Source organism: Quercus lobata, chromosome 5 (assembly GCF_001633185.2).
Source record: "Quercus lobata isolate SW786 chromosome 5, ValleyOak3.0 Primary Assembly, whole genome shotgun sequence".
NCBI classification, from domain to species: domain Eukaryota; kingdom Viridiplantae; phylum Streptophyta; class Magnoliopsida; order Fagales; family Fagaceae; genus Quercus; species Quercus lobata.
This window is the reverse complement of record NC_044908.1, coordinates 9,368,038-9,385,069: the sequence shown is the minus strand read 5'-3', so window position 1 is coordinate 9,385,069 and position 17,032 is coordinate 9,368,038. Positions and strand designations below refer to the sequence as shown.

At 35.6% G+C, this 17,032-nt stretch overlaps 1 long non-coding RNA gene across 1 annotated transcript; it reads left to right on the top strand.

Moving 5' to 3' along the window:
• Positions 1-4,120: 4,120 nt before the first annotated feature.
• LOC115989576 lies at positions 4,121-5,029 on the top strand. The gene is made up of 2 exons (XR_004092003.1): positions 4,121-4,176; positions 4,687-5,029. It is a non-coding gene; the product is annotated as an uncharacterized LOC115989576 (long non-coding RNA).
• The last annotated feature ends 12,003 nt before the right edge of the window (positions 5,030-17,032 follow it).

Sequence of the window (17,032 nt, the reverse complement as noted above, 5' to 3'; positions counted from 1 at the left end):
TAAGTACAAACCAGAACAGTCAAAATCTAACAAAGATTGCAAGCCCTCAGGGGGACTATCATACAAAATAAAACTGAAGATTACTGAGCTCCCATCCTAGCTAGCATATCAGCACTCCTATTAGCTTCTCTATAACAATGATCAAAACGAATCTGAGGAACTCGGGAAGCCAGCTGCCTGCAGTCATCCATAATGGAGGAAATGATTAGATTAGTATTGTTGGGGTTATCTAGGACTTCAATAATAGCTTTGGTGGAAACTAGAAGCCAGCTGCCTGCTTTACAATTTTGGATTTAGCGGAAATTTCACATGCCAAGTTGAAAATAAGTAAATAACGCCAAGAGGTCCCGTGGAAAATAACGACCTTATCCTTTTCAAATTGACATTTTGGGCTTGAAAAAGGATATATATACAAGAAGAGCATGAGTGAAAGAAAATGAGACTTTTTTTTTTTTTTGAAAAGAAAGAAAAGGAGACTTAAAAGAAAATGAAGCATCAAAATACTTAAATGCATAAGTGAAAACATATTAACTTAAAAAAAAAATTGATTCAGCAATTAAATCAACAATAATAAAAAGGACTATTAGTGGAAGGAAAAAAAAGTGATAGTAATAATAAATAAATAAATAAAGAAAAAAAGGAAGCTAAATTGAAGAAATATAAAGAGTATTGACCCTTTATTTATTTATTTATTTATTTTGGTGTTGTGGATTGAACTTGGAGGAATAGGTGATTGAGGTGCAAAGGGAGTTATACAAAATTTATATAAAAAAATAAAATAGAAGAAGAAGGGTTGAAGGAGATGAAAGGTTGAACAAAGTAAAAGAGTAGAATTTAAAAGATTTAAAGGAGAAAATTTAAGAATGCATAAAGGATTGAAATGAAAATTTTAAGAAGATAACAATTGGAGGAGATAAAGAGTTGAACATAGTGACAATTACAACAAAAACAATAAATAAGAAAAATAGAAGGAAAAGATGTGATAATGTAGCATAACAAGAATTTTGCAAAATTTATTACAAGGCTTCCATTTTTATATAGAATATAGATTTTATTTAAGACCAAAACTAACAGTAAAAGAAAAGAAAATTTAGTATGAATGGCTGTAACTTTTAGGCTCCATTTGGGAGTTCATAAGAGAATAGAATGGAATGAAATGATTATAAGGGAATGGAAAGAAAAGGAATGGAATGTATTTAAGTAAGGGAAAGGAATGGAATGGAATGAAATTAAGTAACCTTGATTGGATGTTTTAAAATAAAGGAATAGAAAGAAATGAAAATAAATGGAATGTAAATAATCTTATTTGGGAGCAACATAGAAGGAATTGAATGAAATCATTTTATGACAATATTACTATTAGACTCCCATTTTAAAATTAAGGGGTTAAATATATAGAGGTATTTTTGGAGTTTTAGTAAAAAAATCATTAAATCTAATTCCATTCCCTCCCATTCCTCCCAATTTTGGGGGAATAAAAATTTGAGGTTTTAAGAGAATAGAGAGGAATGAGTGTTCCCTCCTACCCATTCCATTTTCTCCCACTTAAACTCCCAAATAAGGGAATAAGCTTTTCATTCCCTCCATTAAAACTCCTAAACAAGAGAAGGAAAGAATATTCTAAAATTATTCTTTTCATTCTTTTCCATTCCATTCCCTTCTCCCAAATTAAGGCCTCATTTGAAGGAGAGAATGGAATGGAATGGAAAGAAATGAAAATAATAATTTTAGAATATTCTTCCCTTTCCTTGTTTGAGAGTTTTAATTGAGGGAATGGAATGGGTAGGAGGGAACACTCATTCCTCTCTATTCCCTTAAAACCTCAAATTTTTATTCCCCCCGAAATTAGGAAGAATGGGAGGGAATTGAATTAGATTTAATGAATTTTTTACTAAAACTCCCAAAATACCTCTATATATTCAACCCTTAATTTTAAAATGGGGGTCTAATAGTAATATTGTCATAAAATGATTTCATTCCATTCCCTCTATGTTACTCCCAAACAAGATTATTTACATTCCGTTCATTTTTACTTCTTTCTATTCCTTTATTTTAAAACATCCAATCAAGGTTACTTAATTCCATTATTTTCCATTCCTTTTCCTTACTTATATTCCATTCTATTCCATTCCTTCCCATTCCCTTATGATCATTTCATTCCATTCCATTCTATTCCATTCCCTTATGAACTCCCAAACGGATCCTTAAGATTCTGATCCCAAATAAATAAACCAATTTTAATCCTCTTGCATAAATATTAAAGGAATACTTAGACCCCATTGTCCTTGAATTTCATTTAAGAAGTGATATTAGAGACAACTAATCCCTTATAGCACAAACAAGAAAAAATGCTCGGGATATGTTAATATGAATCCTTGACAAGTATTCTAGGAAGCTTTCAATGTTTGGAAAGTCATAGGATCTACAACATTTCTAAATAGAAATCAATAAATTTAGGCACTCAACATTTTCTCATTTCCATGACAGTTAACACAATTTGTGATTGATGTGGTGAATAATAAAAATGGTATTAGTGGTAGTAGTAGACCTAAGTGAAAGTGATATTGTTCTAAATTCTAATCACAACAAGACATGTTACTAGTTGTGATAAAATTCATGAAAAATATTGTGTACTTCGTATTACTCATTAGAAATGGACACAGAGGCATTGCAAAACTATGATAGAGCATTCTTTGAGTTTATTTAAACAGAAGAACTATTATGACATTAAAAGAAAGGCCTTGGAACTTGATGGAGATAAAGTTTTCCTATGGGTTGCACCTATGAAAGGAGTAATGAGATTTGGCAAAAAGGGTAAGTTAAGCCCTAGGTTTGTAGGGCCTTTTGAGGTCTTGGAAAGAGTGGGCAAAGTTGCTTATAGAATTGCCCTACCCCCGGCCCTGTCAGGAATTCATATAATTTTTCACGAGTCAATGTTAAGGAAATAAATTCCTAACCTTTCACATGTATTGAGCTATGAGCCTCTTCAGATTAGAGATGACTTGTCTTATGAAGAAAATCTAGTAGAGATTTTGGATCATAAAGAGCAAGTGCTATGCAGTAGACCAATATCTTGGGTAAAGGTGCTTTGGAAGAATCATTCGGTGAAAGAGGCATCTTGGGAGTGTGAGGATGGTATATTGTCAAGATACCCAAACCTTTTTCAGGATCAAGGTACGTAAAATTTCCATGAAATTTTTATAAGAAGGGAAGAATATAACGTCCCAGCTTTTTTTTTTTTTTTTTTTAAATAAAATTCATTGTCAGATATTTTGAGACACATGTGCCCCACCTACCACTTAATCCTCCACCACTCATTCTCACTATCTTATTCCCACTTGGCCGGTCACCTCACTTTTCTTTTCTTTTCTTCTTTTTCATTTTTCTCTCAAACACTCTTCTCACTCCTCACACTCTCTCACTGGTGCCACTCCATACCGCCATTTCCACCATCATTTTTCTGGCAAGATCACCGGAAAACCCTTAGGAACCTCTAAGCACCTTCATATGTCTTATCTAAGGTAAAGATTTCTTATCTTTTTGATGGGTTTATGTGCTTTTATTTGAGGTTATTTTTATCTAAATTTTGATAATTATAACCATGTGATTTATGAACTTTGGAAGTGATATTTATGTGTTTATATGTATGGGTTTTGTATTGGTGGAATTGTTTGATGAGTGGGTTTATGGTTTATACTAATGGTGGCTGTTTAAGGTTTATTTATGGTGGAAATTTAGGGGTTTTAAGTTATAATAAGTGATAGTTGGTAAAACTATTTTTTCTATTGCTATTGGGTTTATTTGGAGTTAGTTGAAGTTCTAAGTTTCTTGTCTTGGAGGATATTTTGATTTTGCTTTCATGGGTCTCTTGATGATGTTGTGGAAATCTTATGGAAGCTTGTCATAATGTTGGAGATGATATTGAATGGGTTTACTTTATAAATTGGAGTCTATGCCTTGTGAATTAATTTGTTTAGAAACTTTGGAAGTGAAATACATTATTTGTGATGTTGAATACTAGGATTGCCAAATTAAGTGCTTATTTTGCAATTCCTAATTTGTAGCTAGATACAATTTCAATCTTTATGCCTATTGAGATAGGTTTGCTTGATATTGTTTAGGTTCTAGCTAATCTCCTTTGGAGTTTGGAGAATTAGGCTTTTTGCGGGTTGCAAGGTAAGCAGCTTTTTAATAAGATTTTTGAAAAATAACCATGTTGCATAAACGATGTTTTTTTTTTTTTGGATCAAACACATTTTGGAAAATTATTTATAAAACTATGTTTTCTTAAAAAGAGTTGTGTTGTGACCCTACTATATATGATTATGTAAGAAAGTGCACTATTTTTGGTATTGCATTTGGGAAAATGCATGAATTGTTGACATGGAAAATATGAGCACTTTTGATTTAATCTTTGATTAGGAATTCATTGATTTTATGGTATATTGGAACATTTAAAGATGCTTATCTTGTCTTGTTATTTGGTTAATTGATAGAAAATCTTTTTGACAAGAATGAAGTTGAAAACCTTACAAACTTTGTGGAAGTTCAATTATTTAAGGTTTTTTTGAAATTACCTGGATATAAACTATGCATTTGAAAGTACATGTAACCTGTGAGATTTATGTTGTTTTAACCCTATACCATGTGTGATTTCTCGGTGATCATCCGATTTGGTTTCCATAGTCTTTGTGACACAGAATCATATTAGGTCAGTGCCCTTTCATTTTGGATGACGTGTTTTTCCCTGCTGCCCATGGGGGAAGAGGTTACTTAATTGTGTGTGGGTGAGGCTGCTGCCCATGGGGCCAAGAGACTGCACATCAGGGAGGACAATATTATGCCAGTTGTGAATGGGTGGATCCCTTGACTGGTCTATGTAATAGTGTGGTGTATTTGTGATAAATTACCTTATGTAAGATTTTTATGGCTTTGGAATTATATTCTTAGTACTCACAGATTATAGTATTTATTTTGAGAAACTTTGTGTTTAATTACTTAATCATTCTTATCATATAATTATTGAAAATGATCTTGTGGTATTCAGTTAAAAATTTCTCAAATTAAAACAGGCTTTGTAAGTTGTTCATCATCATAAAACTTGCATTTCCCCCATCCTATTAATTATGCTACTTACTGAGCTCTGTCTCATCCCGTTCTTTTACAAAATTTTTCAAGGTAGGCAATGATCGTTTTGAGGCATGTTTTTATGGCTAGTGATAGTTAGACTAACTACTAGGGGTGTGCAAAAGCTTACTGCCATCGAGGAAACCGATCGGCACCGATCATTTCGAACCGCAGCTGCAACCGACTAACAATACCGATGCTGGCAAGTGGAGGGCGAAGCGATTTCCGATGTCGATGCGGTGCAAACGTCGGAGTAGAATGTTTGAAATCGAGGATGAATCGAATCGATACGATACAGAGATATAAATTTCAATTGAAGTAATACGGCATCGTTTCACTAGGATTTCTTAAATTTTTTTTAAAACAACGTTGTCGTTTCACTTGTTATTATAAAAAAAAAAAATAAATAAAAAGGAAGAAGAAGAAGAAGAAGAAGAAAAAGAAGAAGAAGAAGAGAGAAAAAAAGAGAGGAAAACAACGTCGTTTTATGCTAGGTTTTCTGAATTTTTCCTATTATAAATTCATTTTATTCTTTGACCGCTGTCCTTCACTCTCTCTCTCTCTTGCTCTCACCTCTCGGCTTGGCTGGCCTCTGCCCTCTCAAGTCGCATCATTAGATGCCTCACCAATCAAGTAGTTGTCGCCAGCCACTCAGCCCAATCTGCAACAAGCCATCTGTAATCCCCTATCCTCTCACCTTTCGCCCTTAAGGCTTAAGTTCTTAATAATCTCTTTCTCTATATGTTTGATTCCAAACTAAGCTTATAGTGTTACACTATTACTTCAAGTTCAAGTCCCACTCTCACATCCAGCATGTATTAATGTCTTGTTGTCTGCCAATTAAAATTTAAATAACATTTATGGCTTTTTTTTTTTCGTGTTACACTGTTGGACTTTTTCTTTAAATAACTAAAGTTTTAATAGCATCCATAGTTTTGGATAGTATAAAGTTTATAGTGTTATTTATTTATTTATTTTTTCGTGTTACACTGTTGGACTTTTTCTTTAAATAACTAAAGTTTTAATAGCATCCATAGTTCTGGATAGTATAAAGTTTATAGTGTTATTTTTTTTTCTTCGTATTACACTGTTGGACTTTTTCTTTAAATAACTAAAGTTTTAATAGCATCCATAGTTCTGTCTGGTATAAAGTTTATAGTGTTACACTGCTTGAAAGTCCAATTTTTTTATATTAAAAAAAAACAGTTTTTTTTTTAATGTTTCAAATCGACCAAACCGATTATACCGACCACAAATAATCGCACCATTAAAGGCCAAAAAACCGACACTATGCGGTATGCATCGGTTCCAATTATGAGAAAACCGATTCCTATCGGTTCGGTAATAAATTTAGGAAAAAATCGAGCCGACCAAACCGTGCACACCGCTAACTATTAATAAAGGCTAGACTTTTGTGATGGTGATATTTAGATGATGTATATCCTAGTGTAGGCTTGACTCATTCTTTTGTATATTATAGTGGTTCTGACTTTATTTCTATTGATGGGACAAGTTAATGATTGTTAATTGTATTTATTCAAACCTCCATTCTTTTGTGGTCAATGGTTCTTGTAATTATTACATAGAACTCTGGTTTACTTTGGAAATATCATTAATGAAATTATTATGATAATTCTTGATGTTGTTACTTTGATAATGAATTTTGGATTGAATTGTCAAAAAGGAAAAAATTACATGTACCTTTTAGATGTTTTTCTCATGCTTTGGACCCTTTTGGGCTCAAGGGGTGACAGTAAACACGAGTATTATCACCAAAAACTGCAGAGCATAATAACAAGTCATGATACGAAGCTTGAATGTTGGCTTCATTGTGGTGTTGTTGATATATTGGTGGAATGTAAGGCAGAGACTTAAAATAAGGATCCTCCTCCAATGGCAAGAGGAGATGTCCGTACTTTATCAGCAGATTATTGCACTGGAGGCGCAAGGTAAAGGGTCAATGATGATGACGATAATTCAGTACTGACCTGTTAACAAAGTAGCGAGCGAAAGAAGGAACAGAGACAACAGAGCACCATTCCTTCGACACAGACTTGAACAACATCACGGATTTGATATCCAGCCGATGCAGTATTTCTAACATCAGAGATATTGGGAGATCGTCAAAGGTGGTAGTGATCTTCGTTGTCTTCTTCTTATAAACAATCTGAAAGCACAAGCTGCAGAATCCAAGAACTTGACGAGGAAGAAGAAGATACTGTTACAACGGTAACACCAAAAAACGGTGTCGTCTAAACAGCTAAAAAGCGTTTCTCGTTTAAAAAGAAACGGTGCTGTTTCTCACTAAACAGAACGCTGCCGTTTTGGTTAAATATAAGACAGCTGTGTTTGTAAAGTCTCAAGTGCTGTTGTTTTGATTATTGTGTAAAGGATTGAAATCAGTGCAATAACAAAAAACTATTTCACCATGCAATTAATCATGATGTGAGAAAGAGGTAAAAAATTAAAATGTAAAAATGAAATGGTAAAAAACTGAGAGTTAAAAAAGAAAATTATTTAAGGGTTGAGATTAAAATTATTACCACTCTTACTTTACAAGTTATCATGGATGTCTCTTTAATTTGTTATGATAACTGAGAGTCTATTACATGATGCCTATCTTTCTTCTAGTTTCATCTCCAAATCTAAGGCCCACGTTATGTGTTTGATGTTTGGAGAAATCTGAAATCTCTAATACACATAAGTTTACCAAGCTACTCCTAAAGAAATTCAGTCTAGAATTAAATGATCTAAAAAGTTAAGCTAAGGAAATTTATATGAAAGTCTTATGCGTTATTCAAGGCTTGTTATTGTTGGTTACAAAGAACTGTGTTCTTGTTACTGGTGGAAGCATGCAGTAAAACCAAATAGAAAGAGGAAAAAACAAGTATGTTAACACTGAATCTAATGTGATTATAGAACAATTAATGCTGAAAAAATGTGCTTTACCTTGCTGTAGCAGCAGATGAAAAAAAAATTGGTTTTGATAGTTTGATAGGAGGATCACTTCGTGATACTTCCTCAATTTCCTTCAATGTTATATCAAGTCCTTTTAGGCTTCAAAATTATTGACATGAAATTAACTTATGAGGAGTACGATGGATCCTATTCCTATGATGCTTTTCTTATGGATGTTCAAGAGGTATTCTCTTTATTACTTTCTTTGAATCTTTGATCTTCTCAATATATTATTTCATTTTAAAAAACTTCTGCTATTCCATAATTCTATCTCAATATGCCTATATGTCAGCAAATGCTATTTCCACCTACACATATGTTGAAAGAGCTTGTTTTAGATCCTTGATAAAATAGATTCTGAACACGCCACTTAAATACATTTTGTAGGCTCAAAATAAGAATTAAAAAAAAAAAAAAAAAAAACCAATTGTTTGGTAACTAGACTAATACAAGATTACTTTGTTTGTTCTACAACAACAACAAACCCTCATAGTTTTCTTCTAATTTGTTAACAAAAATAACTTGAGCTACCAATTGAATATTGACATAGGAAATTGTAAGTAACCTTAAAACATGGAGACAATGACCTTAAACATAGAGGAATCAAAATATAATTTACTTTTAGAATTGAAGGAATATAATGATATAACACAAAAGATCAAATTGACAGTAACGAATGCCTCTTTGTTGGCATCAAATAGTAAATTGTTAAAACTTAAAAGCCGCGATGATTTTGTATAGTTAATTTTAACTATTATTTAGGTGTGCAGCTGTACACCATAACATAACCTGGCCAGAGACCTGGCCAAAGTGCCTCTACAGTAACTCCCCTCTAATGGTGTTTAGATTATTGATTCTTACAAATTATTCAAATTTAGAAAGACTCCAGTTCTAATGAATTCCCTTGTATCCTCTTGTTTTCAAAACTGTATACTGGCACAAAGTAGGAGGTATGTTCTCTTGAGCTGCTACATTCTCCATAGTATCTCCAATATTTCTCATAAACTTGGTAACATAACTGAATAAAAAAAGCCATAAGCTTAGATTGATGCAGGTGATGCTCCAATATTTCTCATAAACTTGGTAACATAACTGAATAAAAAAAGCCATAAGCTTAGATTGATGCAGGTGATGTAGGCAATGAGTAAAAAAAAAGAATGCAACGGAACTTTTTAAAGATAGAGTTAGCAGTGCAGAGAATCGATGCCTTCTGTAGCTCGACGTACGATGAGCTCCGGGAGCAATGTGGGCCACGATTTGGGGAAATTGTGCTTGCCGATGAGAGCTAGGGCTTCGCTGAGCTGGGATTGGATTTTGGGAGTGGAGGAGAGCATGAGGTGGACGATTAGGGCTTTGATTTCGGCCTTTTCGGAGTCGGGATGAGAGGGTTGGATTTGTTACAGTTTTCTGCCACCTATTCTAGCACCATTTAGACAATAAATTGCAGAAACGACAGCACTCTCTAACTCAAATAATACAAATCCATTGCATTCACCTAGAGAATATGAACTTCAATAATACAAATCCATTGCATTCACCTAGAGAATATGAACTTCAATGTAGCACCACTAAGAAAGGCCCATAAACCCTTACACACAAAATTCAATCACCTTCGCTCCAGTATAGTGTTAAGATATTCCATTGCTTCCCTGGCTGGCCATACAAATATTAATATTGTGAGAGAAAGTTCATTTACACCTTATAAGAAAAATGATTCTAGATATATACTAGTCCTATAAGTATTTTATGTTTCAAATACCTAACCTATTTGGTTAAGAAATTTTTTTTTTTTTTCAAATACTCTCTTTAGTTACTAGAAGTCCCAGTATTTCTAGGAAAATGTTATTTAGGATCCGTTTGGATACAGCTTATTTTTGCTGAAACTGAAAACACTGTAACGAAATAATTTTTAAATGTGTAAATAATACTGTGAGACCCATTTTTAATGAAAAAATTGCTGAAAAGTGTAATTTGTGGGACCCGTGAACAGTGCACGGGTGCACTGTTCACAGTGGAAAAATCAAATGTTGCAGCTGAAAAAAAAAAAAAGAACGAAACGTGAAAGAACAAACGCAGACGCAGCTCTCAGCCCAATCCAAACGGGCACTTAGAAGACCTAGTCTAGCAAAACGTTATTTCGGAGACCTAGTCTTTGCCTTAAAAAAGACTTCTCTACCGTCAACAAAATTCACATAGAGTTATGTTTCAATTACTTTCCTTTGTCATTAACAAGTCCTAGTTTTACCAGATTCCTTAATCATAATGAAGCCTAAACACATAATCAATCAATTAAAGTAGCAACATAAGTGCTAATGGGGATTCACAAAAAATTACATGCAATCTGAATTCTATTGCCCTGACTAATATAAATTATCAACGAATGTTTACTAAAAATAACAAAATATTCAACATAATCAGTTTTAATGGATTTTACTTTTCTCATCTAAGCATTGCAAAAAGAAAAATCATATTTCCATGCATTCTGATTTGAAAAAGATTTCTCTACAGTCAATAAAATTCACAGACTTTGTTTCAATTACTCTCCTTTGTCATTAATAAGTCCTAGTTTTACAAGACTCTTTACACATAATTAATCAACTAAGTAACAACATAAGTGCAATTGGGCATGCAAATTATGCAATCTAATTTATGTTGCCCTACTTGACTAAGTAAACTATTAACAAATGTTCACTAAAATTAACAATAAATTCAATATTATCAGTTTTAACGGATTTACTTTTCTCATCTAAGCATTGCAAAAGGAAAAAAAAATATTTTCATTCTTGTAATTACCCAATTTGAAAAAGAAATGCATTCCAATTTTCCAAGCCAAATAGAGTTCAGTGAAGAACAAAAATACACACACACACACACACATATATATATATATATATATATATATATATATCTTCCGAATGCAACATAAACTCAAACATATCTTCCGAATGCAACATAAACTCAAACATTACCATGCCTTAGAGTCAAAGTTTTTTAGTTATATATATAAAAAAAAAAAAGTCAATATCTTTGAGTTCTTATATAAATAAAGTCAAGATCTTTCATTTCCAACACCCATATCCGTGACACAACAAAAAGGTACATATATTTCTTACCAAGTACACCAATCAAGAAGAAATATTATTACCAAGAAGATATGTTAAGAACATAAAAACCTTTAACAATGGTAAAATCTGAGAAATTTCACCAAAACACATGTGGGATTTTGAAATTTGATTCATATTGCTTTACCTTTTCCCAAGTCCCCCTATTCCAACATGTGCATCTTAAGAGTAACAATATATAGAACAAACCATACAACTTAACTACCAAAAATAAAAGAAAAATTCTCATGCTAAAAACCAAAAAAAAAAAAAAAAATTCATTTGAAGGTGATTGGTGATTATTCTTTATGTTTCTTCTCACTCAAAAGGAAAGGGCGAGAGATTTTTGGCTTGTGTCACATTATTTTTGCATACATTGTGTCACAAGTTCTATCACAATACTAATGTAGTAGATGGTAAGTGGTTGCCTATCATTTTCATATTAACCCCACCTTTTTTCCACACTTATAGTTAGCCACATTAAAGTTATGATAAAATTTATAGCACAAAAGTTGTGTTTCTTATTCATTAAATGGGATTTGGATTGCACAATGCAATTACCAATTGGTTGTGAAATGTAAAAATTAATAAGGTAAAAAAAATCCTTTTACTTTTTTATTGTTGTTTTAACCTTTCACTTTTTTACCATCTTAACTTTTGCATTTCACAACAAATGGTAATTGCACAACAATTATATATCATTTTCTTGTGTGTGTTTGTTTCTTCTCAAAAAGGGGAGGCAATGTAGTTAATATATTAGACGCTTGCAAATTATACCCAAGTTATTGACTTGGAAAACTTATTGATAAGTGTCTCATAACAGTTGGTCAATCTAGCAAATTGTGGATGCATGACTTGCTTCAACAAATGGGGAGAGAAATTGTTCAACAAGAATCAGAAGAGCTCAGAAAACGTAGCATGATATGGTCTTTTGAGGATGCTCATGAAATACTAACTACAAATATGGTATAAGCTCTTTTGCATCTCTTTTTTTCCAAATGAGTTTTTTCCATTGATTTTTTAAAAAATATTGAAGAAAATTTAACTTTATTTGTATCATTTGTTTAATTTTTTAAAAAAATTATACTTCTATTATTTAGTGTAACTAATGCTTTGTCCAACTAGGGATCAAGTAAAATTCGGGGCATCATGTGCTACTCACCTCAACTAATAATGATGCCTATAGAAGCTGAAGCTTTTGAAAATATGAAAAATCTCAAATTTCTTATAGTTCATAATGTACATATTTATGAAGAACTCAAATATCTTCCCAATAGGTTAAGATTGCTTCAATGGCCTAAATTTCCATTTTCCTTGCCATCCAAATATTATCCTCAACAAAATAGTTGCACTTGAGATGCCACATAGTCTTTTTAGATTGGAGACAACGTTCAAATTGGTATGAGTATTAGTATTTATAAATTTTATTTTCTTTAAATTCTATTTGAATGTTGGTTGAAAATAAAATTTTTTTTTTTCTTCAATAGGGAATCCAACTAAAATATTTAAAATATATCAATTTCAACAGGTGTGAGTCCATCACAGAATTACCTAAATTATGTATCCCAAGCCTAGAAGAATTGGATCTTTCCTTTTGTCAAAATTTAGATAAGGTTCATGAATTGGTTGGATTTCTTGATAAGCTTTAGATATGGGATCTCCAAGGTTGTGAAAAACTTCAAATTCTTCCAAACACCCTCAGGTTGAAATCTCTTGTGGATTTTGTTCTTATAGACTACTTAAGGCTTGAGAAGTTTCCTAATATTCATCTAGAAATGAAATGTTTAAGGAATTTATATTTGGAGAAAATCACATTTTCGTCCCTACATTTTCACACAATTCCCACTTTGGTCCCTATATTTTATTTTTACCGCTTTTAGTCCCTATTTAGAAAAACGCCTTCTGTTTTAGTCCTTTCCGTCAGTGCAGTTAGGGCACTGACCTACGTGGCAAACAAAATTATTAAAATAATAATAAAAAATTTTATTTTGTCATTAAAATATGCCAAGTCAGCATTTAAATTTTAAAAAATAATTTATTAATTTTAATTAAATAAAAAAATAAAAAATTAGAAATAAAAATAAAAAACCACATTAATTGAGATTGAAGTGTGTCTTGAGCAAGAACAACAAGAACACAAACTCAGATCTAAGAACACAAAATTAAAATCCAAAAATCACAAACCCAATAAATAAGAACATCAAATTAAACCTGAACAAGGAATTAAACATGAAAACAAACACAAAACACAAACCCAAAAAATTAAAATAAAACCAGCATAGTTTTCATCTAAGTGTTAAACAGAACCCAAGTCTTGCGTGGCTCCTCGGACCACAAGTTTGGGGGAAATTAACCACTACGCAGTTTTGATCTAAGTGTTAAACAGAACCCAAGTCCTGCGTGGCTCCTCGGACAACAGGCTTGGGGGAAATTAACCATTACGCAGTTTTGATCTAAGTGTTAAACAGAACCCAAGTTCTGCGTGGCTCCTCGACCACATGCTTGGGGGAAATTAACCACTATGCAGTTTTGATCTAAGTGTTAAACAGAACCCAAGTCCTGCGTGACTTCTCGGACCACAGGCTTGAGGGAAATTAACCACTACGTAGTTTTTATCTAAGTGTTAAACAGAACCCAAGTCCTACGTGGCTCCTCGGACCACAGGCTTGGGGGAAATTAACCACTACGCAGTTTTTATTTAAGTGTTAAACAGAACCCAAGTTCTGCGTGGCTCCTCGGACCACAGGCTTTGGGGGAAATTAACTACCATTCTTTCATTCATACTTAGCCGTATTGCTTAAACTACGAGTAATGGTTTGTCCTCGGAAATCTAGTAACATAGTCAAGATTCATTCATAATGAAGGCAAAAATGGAAGCAGTAAAACAAAATCCAAAAAAGAAATTATATCATTTATTAAGTTCCAAGATGTGTCATCTTACAAGCGTTAACAAAAGCTAAGGAAATGAAAGACAAAATAAAACAACTACAAGAAAAGCCCTACTCTAATGTCCTAAGCTTTATCTTGGGCTGAGCTTTTAGTAGGGACCTCTGTCTCGGGGTGATCACCTCCTGCCGTGGGCTTGGGTCCGGCCTCCTTGGCTTGCGCGACAACGTCTCTTATAGTGAGGGCGTCCTCAGGCGACTTGTCCTTAGCTGGTGGCTGTACCTCCTTGTTCCCCCCTTTTTCTTCAGGTATAAGGGAATCTGGAGTAGTGGTCGAAGCAAAAAGGGGCTCCTCAGGAGGAATCGAACCTGGAATCTCGCGAATATCCTCAAGGAAGAAGATATTCTCAATTTTCCTAAGGTCAGAGTCCACAGGAACTGCCGCCCGGTCCAAGGCTACCCCCCAGGACATGGTGATGTAGTCCCTACAAACCGCAGCCACCTCCTCGGTCAGCCTGGCCTTAGTATCTGCCACTCCGCGCTCATAGGAGGTTGCCACCGCAGCCTCAGCCGCCTCCCTGGCCAAGCGAGCCGCCTCTTTTGCCTGTAGCAGCTGTGCCTTGAGGTCCGAGACCATTTGCTTCTCGATCGCAAGGTTTATTTCTGATAGATGGAGCTGCTGGCGCATGTCCTCGGCCAGCTTCGCTGTAGTCTTAAGGCCCGCCTCGACACTGTCTCGGGCCTTAAATGCCTCTTTTATCTCCTTACTCAAGCGCTCTTTTTCCAGCCTAAGAGCACCCGCAGCCTTCTCCGCGGCAAGGCGGGACTGAACCTCAGTGTTCAGCTCTTCCCGAGATTTCTTCGCCCATTCCTCAGCCACGAAGATTTGTTGGGTACCTGCACAGGAGTAACGGAAGAATCATTAAAAGGAACGATGAATAGAAAAGCATGGAAAAAAGGAACTGAACAAAGAAGAGTCTTCGTTTTACCATGGCCAGATCTCTCTTCAACGACATGAAGAGATCCGGTTGCCAGGTAGCTCAGAGCCCCTCCATGTCACGAGGCAAAAGGAGGGGCTGTTGTAGGGCCTTGGCGAGATAAGACGCTTGCCCCTGTTGGGACTCTCAAAGAGTCACATCCCATAAAATAGGGGCGCCTTCCAGCTCTAGACGAGGGGACCAGGTGCGCTGCTCCCTCCTAATAGCCGCCTCCTCTCGGCTATCAATGGACCTTGTCCTCTTGTCCTTGGGCTCTTTGTCCTTCTTCTGTTGTTTGGCCTTTTCAAGGCTGACCTCACCTTCTTCCAATTCTTCCACTGGCCTCTTCCGCCTCAAATTGGGAAGGGGTTGTAGTGCGGGGTCAGTGGAAGGGGGAAGAGAGGGGGAAGCTTAGCTGGAACCTGCTCTTTGGGGGCATCTTTGGAAGACTGCCCCTTGTTCCTATTGGATTAGAGTCCCTTCAAATCGGACCTCAACTTCAAGTCCATATCCTCATCTTTTACTTCTTGGCTCGTGTCAATCTGAGCGATTACCAAGCCAGGAGAGTGAGTTGCCGAGAAACGATTAAGATCTGAGCCGGAATCCGAGAGCTCTACGGGCCTTGTTGGCGCCTCACCCTCCTCGGTGAAGCGAAATTGGTCGATTTCAGCCTTGAGAGATGAATGCGAAGAGTCAACTCCTTCTCCTAGGGCGGCTACCTCTTGGAGAACGCGCTGACGGGGCAGTTGGACTGGTGGTAGGTCTCTCTAAGCAAGGAAGCCTAGTTTGGAGATGTCAATATGGGCTAATCGGGGACTTCCAGCCCTTATTACTTGACCCACGTCCACAAAAGCACGAGAAAGGGGCTCGTAGTCCAAGATAAGGGGAGCGGCACGCAATTGACTGTCCTCGCTCACAAAGATCTCAGACCTTAGAAGATAGTTAAGGGTTTGGACGTTGACCAAACTTATCCTCGGAGTTGTTTGTTCTTTGTCTGCAAAATACCCAAAGGGAGGGTTATGTCAGTCCGAAAAGGCAAATAATCAAAACCAAAACCGAAATAAGTAAAAGGAAAGCTCAAAACTAAGATCCCCGCCGGGGGATCTGACCCTATAGTGCCCCACCTGGTGTTCTTACCCTAACTGGGTAGTGAAGACCGTCGTGTCATACTCCGGAGACAATCAAATGGTCGTCCTTCAAGCCTTTGTTGGACTTGGGAAGGTAGGATATCAGCCTCACCTCGTCGGATCTGGATTTCAAGTAATATGACTCATTGAGGTAATGGCACTCGTACAAGTGAACTACATCGTGCCATGAGAGGCCGAGGTTCATCTGTTCGTTTAGAGTGTCTACGCACCCTAGGATCCAGAACATTTTAGCAGCGCACTGGTGGGGGTCCAGCCTATGACCGCGCAAATAATCCCTAGTTATCGTCCCCATGGTAATCGTCATTCCTCCTTCTATGAAAGCTATCATTGGAATGGCGACCTGTCCCATCTCTCTCTTGGTTAAGATTTGGTCCAAGGAGCAGTATTCTAGACCTACCCCCGACGGGATACGGTATTTGGCCCTGAAACCTTCCATACCGGCCGGAGAATCTACCAGTTTCTGAAATTTACCCATCCTACTAACCCTAGGTGGTGCGAAAAGGTTTACTAATGGAAGGAAGCCGAGAAGAGCAATAGAGAGGAAAAAGTTAAGGAATACGGGGAAATGAACACTTACGGGAGCGCAGATCCTAAACCCCTTGAGCTTTCAAAGAACTCACCGGAAATCCTCAAGGAAGTGGCTATGGACTTTTGGGTGTTTTGCAAGAGGAAATACTGAAGTGCTCTGGAATGTTTGAGTGCTTTTTCTAAAAAGAGGAAGTAATTCCCCTCAAAAGCCTTATATAGTAAGGAGAAACTGAACGGGATTACTCTCGCCCAAAGAATTGGGGAAATATCAACCATTGATTAAGCGCCCCACCATTGGATGCGGGGGA